This window comes from Balaenoptera borealis, assembly GCF_965194805.1.
Source record: "Balaenoptera borealis genome assembly, contig: HAP1_SCAFFOLD_1619, whole genome shotgun sequence".
NCBI classification, from domain to species: Eukaryota; Metazoa; Chordata; class Mammalia; order Artiodactyla; family Balaenopteridae; genus Balaenoptera; species Balaenoptera borealis.
Window position 1 is genome coordinate 97,492 of NW_028122616.1, and position 8,695 is coordinate 106,186.

An 8,695-nucleotide genomic window follows, 5' to 3' on the forward strand; every position below is an offset into this window, starting at 1 on the left:
TCTCATATAGAGTCTAAAAACAGAGAGCACTGAGAGAAGGTAGTGGTTATTAAAGGCTCAGGATCTAAATTCTACCTGTCTCTACACCCCTTCCCAGCTGTCGATTTGACCCCATTTTTGAATGCTGACCTCATTGTTCAACTTTTCTCTGCCGTCTGTATACTCACCTTGAAAACTTGTTTCTGTGATGCGTTGAGCAGACACAGGGTGGCAGACTGCAGAGGTGGAAGCTGGTGGTCGGATATTTGTGGGCTGAATCTCCTTCAGTCCCATTCCCATTTCTGGTTGCCCAGAGGCCCTACTTCCTGTGTGTGACGCCGAGCCGTAGGATTGCGGGCAGGAGCCAAGTTCTCCATACAGTAAAGACCCCAGTGTGCCTTGGTTATAGTAATATACCTGGCTTCCTTCCTGGCAGGGAAGTGACAGGCGGCTATGCCCCTGCTTTGTTCGTGGGCCTCCTGATCCAGCAGTTCCCTTGGCTCTGCCCCTGTCGTCAGCTGCCCCTAGGATAACTCTGAGCCCTAGCCACTTCTCTGGTAGATTTCCCTATTCCCCCACTACAGTCACACCTGAATAAGGCAACTCAGACCTTTCAGAGATGTGTCCTGAACCTCTTGTTTTCTGAAATACCTATCTGGTGGTTGTGAGACTTAAGGCCAGCGTCCCCGAGAGACTTTTTCTATTTCTCCTAGTAAACCTAGACTCATCTTCTGTCACCTTCAACTCTACTCCAATTGTGTTCTTTCAACCCAGACCTCTGACCCTGCTTTTTACTTCTGCCATTTCATCCTCGCTCCTGCTTCCTTTCCTAAATCCATACGTCTCTTTTGGCCTTCCTAGCCCTGGGCCAAGTTCCTTCCTCTTTGCTCAGTTTTTACCCCTTTCCTTCATTCTCCCATCCAACTTTCAGTCCTTCCTTTCTCACGCCCCAGTTAGCAGCATCTGAAAATTCGAAAGGTTTGTTACTCGTCTATTAATTGTATTCCATTTACTTATTCAGTTCTATACCTATCTTACCTGTGTATGGAAGAACAGCTGGTAGCCAAGGTGGCACCAAGAATCCTAGCAGCTCTCACTTGACGTATCCGTAGTAGTCGGCAATTTCCATTTCGTTTTCCCTCTCGGTGAAAAATTGCAGCTTGCCCGAAGAGGTGTATCTGGCAGCATTCTCCCGTTGTTGTTGAGCCCGCCTCTTCATGGCCTCTCGCTCTGGCCTCTGCTCTTGTTCGATGGGCTTTGACATGACTGGCTCAGGCACGTTGGGTTCCCTCCATGGAACTCGTTGCTTGCTGAAGTCTTGGAGTAGAAATTGGGTTTGGAGCTTGGGTGGGGACTGGCGCTTATTCACAGCAGGGGGAACAGGCTCCCGCTGGAGAGGAGCGCCAGATGAAGTTTTGGAGGGTGCAGGCCTAGGAGCAGCAGACTGAGGGACACGAGGCTGGGTATGGTTGGTCCAAGCCGGTTGGGTTGGGTTGGTCACAGTTGGCTGAGCTGGTTTGGCGGGGCCTGGCAAAGAGGCAGGAGCTGGCTGGGATGAATTGACTGCAGCAGGTTGAGCTGAGTCAGTAGAACCAGGCTGGGCACGGTAAGCCCCAGCAGGCCGATGTGAGGCCAGAGACTGTGGCCTCCGAGGAGCGGGTCGAGCTTGAGGCTTGTCCCAGGCAGAAAAAGGCAGAGGTATCAACTTGACCTTCCCAGGAGGAGGCCGCTCATACTGGGCTGGAGACGGACACTCTGTTTCAGCACTGCTGTCTGGTTTCTGGGCTTGGACTTGCGTTTTCTCAGGACCCTTCCCCTCACGTGGGGTATGCCGCCATGGCTGGATAGCTGGGGGTGGCTGGGGGTCTTTGGGGTTGCTTGACTTTCCCAAGAGCCGACAGGAAGAGAGCCCAGTTTTCGTCTCATTCTTCTTCCCCAGCGCATGAAGAACCTTCACAGACTCCAGCATGCGCACGCCAAGGGAGGTTCGAGGCTTTTGAAAGCTCTGTTGGAGAAGCTCAGTTTGGTGTTCCTTTCGCTTCGTGTGGGGGATTGCTGGCTTCTCTTCTGCCTTGACTTTGTTCCCTGACTGCTTGTTCTCCTCAGCCTTGTTTCTCCCTCTGGTCCTTTTGGTCTTTTCCTGCCCGTGGCTCTTAGTTTTGCTGATCTTTCTGGATGCAGCTTTCTGAGGTTTGCCTTGAGAGTGCTTGGCCGTGTTCACAGGAGCCCTGTCACTGACTGCAGCGTGGCATGTAACCACTTCTCCCCCTAACAGGCACTCTGGATTCTTTGGCTGGATTTTGGCCTTGGGAGCGCCACTGATAGGCTCAGAGGCTTTCTGTTTGTTCTTCCTGGGTTGATCAGAGGGAACCTTTATGACACTTGGCTTTTCCTGCACCTGATTCACCTTAATGGCTCTGGTGTCTTTAGCTTTGATCACGTTGGGACCTTGGGATTGATCAAGATCTTTCAAAGGATTAAAGAGCTGGGGAAGGTGAATATCCTCCGCCAGTGTAGTAATGTCTGCAAGACCACTGCTAGGTTCAATCCCATTTTCAAGTGTCCCTAGGTCCTGACGACTCCGGCTGTTCTCTCCCAGATCAGCATTTTCAGAACCAGGCTGCTCCTCTTGGCTGAGGGGATCGGTGCAGGCCAGCGGCTGGTGACTATCAGGGATTCCTAAAGGGAGTAGTGGAGGATCTTGGTTCTCTGTTGGGATCTGGTAGGCATCCAGAGGCTTTGAAAGCTTGGTTTTGATATCATCCACGTGCTTACTCTCTATTTGTCCCTGGCTTGGAGCTGGAGGCAGGGCCAGGAGACGCCTGGCACTCTGGACTGGAGCTGTCACTGAAATGTCCCCAAGTTCAGATGGTGGGTTACTCTCAAGTATGTGGCTGTTTCTGCTACTGCAGGACTTGGGGAGTTCTTGACTTTGTGTCACACAAAACGTCTGGCTTGGAGGTTGCAATCCCAGGGAATTTTTCATCACCAGGGGGGAGGTCTCCATCCCTACAAAGGGATCAAGGGAGAAGTCAGTCCCTGGTAAGTGAGATGCTCCCCCTAAACACCAACACAGCAGTCATGTACCTTTCAAGGGGTTCAGGGGCAAGATGGGCAAGGCATTTCTACTAACTCTTCTTAAGGATCACGGACAGTGCCGTATGCTACGAGGTAAGCGGTGACTGTTGTAATTCTTACTGGTGAGCCTTTCCTGTCACTGATTCTCGGCTCGCTTTGTATTTCATAGGACTGTTATAAGTCCAATACAAAATGAGTCTTATTTTTAAAAACCTGAAATGTTTTACAAAGCCTAGCATTCTCATATAGGGTCCTTTCCATTCTCCCCACTTTCCCGAGAGGCCAAGAACACGTCACACCATGAACTAGGAGAGGGGGTAGAGCCCTTTCTGATGAAATACATCAACAAAGACAGAGTCTTAGCCTGCTTGCTCTCTGGACAGGATCTCGGACCACAAGGTCTTCAATCCTGGTATAAATGAAGGAAGTGAGGACAGTTCAACTGGCACTCTCATAACAAGAGTTCTGAAACACCTTCCGAAGAGACTATAGCAGTAGATGAGGGAAGGGAGTGCTACAGTGTGGCAGTACAGGGGGAATGATCGGCTACAGCAGTGAAAAGTGTGGTACCGATTGGTGTGCTCTCGGGGTTCTTGTACATGTAGCATAGATGACCTCTACAGTGGCCCTCCCACCTTCCCACCTGCATTAGGTGTTCTTTTTTTTGTAATTTATGTTTATGTATTTATTTACTGTTTGAACTTATTTATTCTACGTATTTATTTTTTTGGCTGCACTGGGTCTCTCATTGCTGTGCACGGGCTTTCTCTAGTTGGCGGCTAGCGGGGGCTACTCTTGGTTGCGGTGTGCGGGCTTCTCATCGCGGTGGCTTCTCTTGTTGCGGAGCATGGGCTGTAGGCACGTGGGCTTCGGTAGTTGAGGCTCACGGGCTCTAGAATGCAGGCTCCGTCGTTGTGGCACATGCGCTTAGTTGCTGCACGGCATGTGGGATCTTCGCAGACCAGGGCTCGAACCCGTGTCCCCCGCATTGCATTGGCAGGCGGATTCTTAACCACGGCGCCACCAGGGAAGCCCTAGGTGTTCTCATATAGAGTCTAAAAACAGAGGGCACTGAGCGAAGGTAGTGGTTATTAAAGGCTCAGGATCTAAATTCTACCTGCCTCTACACCCCTTCCCAGCTGTCGATTTGACCCCATTTTTGAATGCCGACCTCATTCTTCAACTTTCTCTGGCGTTTGTTATACTCACCTTGAAAACTTGTTTCTGTGATGCGTTGAGCAGACACAGGGTGGCAGACTGCAGAGGTGGAAGCTGGTGGTCGGATATTTGTGGGCTGAATCTCCTTCAGTCCCATTCCCATTTCTGGTTGCCCAGAGGCCCGACTTCCTGTGTATGACGCCGAGCCGTAGGATTGCGGGCAGGAGCCAAGTTCTCCATACAGTAAAGACCCCAGTGTGCCTTGGTTACAGTAATATACCTGGCTTCCTTCCTGGCAGGGAAGTGACAGGCGGCTCTGCCCCTGATTTGGAATCTGAGATGGTGTTCCCTGAGCAAGGCTGGCAGAAAGCGATGGATGTAGAGGGACCATGTTCTTGGCGTCTGAAGTTTTATCATCCTGGGCTGCCAGAAACATGGAGGAGGCAGCTGTGTGGCGGTCAGTGAGTGCCAGAGTAAAGTCTCCGAGTGAAGAAGAATTCTTTTCAGTGCTTGCTGTGATGTCCCACTCAAGAACACCTGGATAGGAAGCAGCTGAAGTGGAGATCTGGCTGTGGTCAGTAACTCCAGATAACATAGTCGTGCTAGAATGTTGGTAAAGGTAGGCACTACCCATGAGTGTCTGGAAAGGGGTACCAGTAGCCGATGCCGAACTGACGGCAGGGGCAGAGACTCTGGAGAAGTTGCAGACACTTCGTGTTAGGGAAGTTGCATTGCTCACCACAGGAGGAGAATGCTGCAGAGAATTTAGAGTTCCAAGTAGAGATGGATGTTGGAAATTTTCTGTAAGAACAAGAGGGTCATGAAAAACTCAGGGAGGTTGAGAAATTCTCACTACGTTTGAGGAACGGCATCATCTGAAGGTTCTTGCTATCAGGACACCTCTACTATCACTACTTCCTGAGAAACCCAAAATCAGACAGTTGATGATGGCTGTAAGGACTGAGCAGTTTTCCACTCTTCTCTATTCACTGCCTGTGCTCCCATCTTGGGCACAGACGGGCAGAAGAGCCAAGTGGTGTGGTTCAGAGATTGTTCTCTAGGCTGGAAGCAACCTTCTCCCTGCCCTGTCTTTCCCTTCAGCCTGCACTCGTATTGACTTCTATGCTATTTCCTAGACTGGAAGCATTTTAGAACTAGGAGGCCCTTAGAGAACTTCGATGTTCTCAGTCTCATTTCGTGAGTAAGGAAACTGAGGCTCAGAGAGGTCGGGTTGACTTGTTCAAGTTCTCTCATTATGTTAGTATCATTACCAGGTTTCAGAACCTAAGTATCCTGACTTCCTTGCCAGGACTCCACTCTGAGCATGATACTGCCAGAAAGCAGGAGAAATAGAACTTATAATATAGGCATTTTTTTTGTCCATTAGAAAACAGTACGGCTGTTACCATTGTCGTCTTCGGTGTCTCCCTTTGCTTGTGCAGTTCCCACGCTATTACCTAGAGGTGACGTACAGCTCAGTCCAACTGGTGAATTGAAAGAGTCATTTTTGCCCTCTTCAAGCCTGGTTTCTCATCCTACCTCAAAATGATTACCCGAAAGTGGATTTCTTAAGTGCTTTTGGAAAGGGAAGAGTTATCTGATTACTTCAGATTACTCATCTGTAAAGTGGTTATAACACCACCACCAATAATAATAGCAGTAATAATTAATAGATGAATAAGCTGATCTGTTGCGTATGATTTATATGGAGGAAGATACAATAAGTTCTAGAAAGACAAAGAAAAATCATGACAAGCATATTACGTTAACGAAAAAGAAATCCATAGATATTAATGAAAACTGGGGTATGTGGCAAGTATCGAAGCCTAATGAATTTACTAACAAATGGCATTCTGTACCATCCATGCAATATTATGAAAGTGAATTTTGCCCACTCTATTTTAGTGAATACTATTAACCAGAAGACACGATGGAGGTGATAGAGGTGAATGAATTCCTAGCCAATGCATACAGACAGAGAAGGTATGTCAGTAAAAAATGCATAACAAGCAACAGAATGCAATAAATGTGCATGTATAGGTAGCCACAACACATATAGACAAGTATTTCAATGAAAACCGGTACGAAGCAGACAGCAAAATAATAAGTGTAAAAGAGTTTCATTATTGTGCTCCTTCATATTTTTACCCAGCAAGTAAGAGGTATTAAGCCTAGGAGAAATATATATTTCAATGAATATAGCTTATATAATAAGCAGAAAGGAAGCTTAAAATGTATCAGGAAGGTTTTTGGATTTATCCTAGAACTTAGATTAGAATCATCTTCAGCATCCAAGAAGATGGCATCCCAAAACCTCAAAAAACCATCATGCCTAGAATCCAATTAAAAAAGATTTTCAAATGTAAGAAAATCCACAGGACTCCACAATATGGTTTTCGATAAATGTGGATGTTTGTTTGTTTTGTTTCTTTGGCCGCGCCGCGTGGCCCTGGCCGTGAAAGCACCGAGTCCTAAGCACTGGACCGCCAGGGAATTCCCTAAGTGGGGGGAATTAGAGATGTGGGGCTTGACTTTTTCTTCTTCTTCTTCTTCTTCTTCGGTAGCTAAGATCTACAAGCGAACGATGGCTGTTGATCAATGTGCTCTCTGTGTTAGGAAGGAAATAACTGTAAAAATGAAAAGCAGCCTTGCCTTAGAACCTACATATCACACCAAGGAAAATAGTCCTTCTGATTCAATTTAGAAGATATCACTTAAAATGTTGAATTGGTGAAATGTCTACCTAGTTTAAAAATTAGAAAGAATAAAACACTGAAAAGCAGCCCCCTAGATAACCACTGTGGTTGCTTGTTTATAGGAGGCATCATTTCTAAAACGTATTTCTAAAATGTTTATATTCAAAACTGTCAAGTGGCCAACTGTATTCAGAGAGGCAATAAAAGAAAGAAAACGGAGTATGACTTTTCTGATAAGCTGCCTTTCCTGGTGATCCCCTGTTCTGGCCTTACTTTCCTTCTTAGTCTGTTAATGTAAGGGTTTGCTACCATCAACTTGGTTTTGCCCTGCTCTGAGCAGGTTTCCCTCTGTGCTGTTGCTGCTTTAATTGAAAATCTTTGGTTCCCATCAGCATTCCATTGCAAACTCCGTTTTTCTTGAGAGCTCCTCTATGCTTTCCCTCTTCATTCTTACATTTTCTCCCATCTCTTGGTGCCTGTTGGCCTGTGCTAATGAAAACCATCCTAAACTTCCTTACGCTCGACTCTGTGCCTCCCTGTAGAGCCCAGTACTCTCCATCCTCTCTCCCTATTCTCTCTTTTCAACTAGTCGAAATCCTAGTGGAGGGAGACCATTAGAGATGAAACATCTTGGTATATATTGCTAGTTTTCTATGTCCCCTGGCTTTTCTATGTTTCTGTTGAAACACTCTTGAGAAGTGTCTGATTTCGTTTTCTACATGGGTACCCTTTAAGGCTCAATACTGGAAAAGAAGGGGATCAGAGTGATCAACCCAACGTGGTATCCTAACGTAACAGTTAAGGAAAGCAACAGGCTTTGTGAGACAGCCAGTGATTTGTCCAAAGTCACACAGATAGTAAACGTCAAAGTCAAAAGTGAAATTAGGTCTCCAGACGTGTAGTTCAATACTTTCCCTCATTATTCCATGCTATTTTGAATCTCCTACTCAATTTAGGGGCAAAAGAATCGAACGCAAAACTTTCCAAAGTTTCTTTTCTTACCTGACATGGTCAGAGAAGAGGAAGCATCCACTGCAGGTACCAGGGATGAGGAGACAACACTAGAGGATGTCCGAGTGGCTGCAGCTGAACGGCGCACGTGTCCAGTACAGAGGTCACTGGTTACTGGTCCAAACAGCTCCACGGAAACCCCAAGACTCTACCAAGTGGTAGTAGGTTTGGTAGGAGAGTGATGTCACAAAGCAGGCAGTTGAAAGGTATGAGAGAGCCAATAGGGAGGTCCGATCCCCAACAGGAAGGCGGGCTTGGGTGAAGAGAGTGTAGGAGAGCTAAAACAACACCTGAGTTTCTGAGCTCTGGGGAGGAAATCCTAGAAGACAGATTTACCTCCCCCAGGCTCTTCCATTAGGGAAATCATTGCCACATTTCTTACAGACGTTCATTAATACACTGAACTAAGAGTTACTTATATTCTACAGAGTATTCTATTTTATGTATCATATACTTAGAGCTATATAGATCTTCTTTAATTAATAATCCTTAGGAAGGAAAGAGCCATCTAGTTTGAACTATTACAGTTGTTCTGAAATCATATGTGTCTAATGAGTGAACTGATAGCAGCTTTTAAGGAGCCAAAGTAGGGATTAAGAAGCTCTCTTTGTAACTTGGTTCAAGAGTAGGGTGAAGTTTCTTGAGTGTACCTTGTGGAGAATGTTGTGGTCCAAGGCTCTTCTCTTTTAGTTTCTTCTCCTTGACTCCTACCTTCCTTGGGCTGGGCTAGGCTGGGGGCCAGGTTGGACTTGCGACTTAACATTTCACTTCCG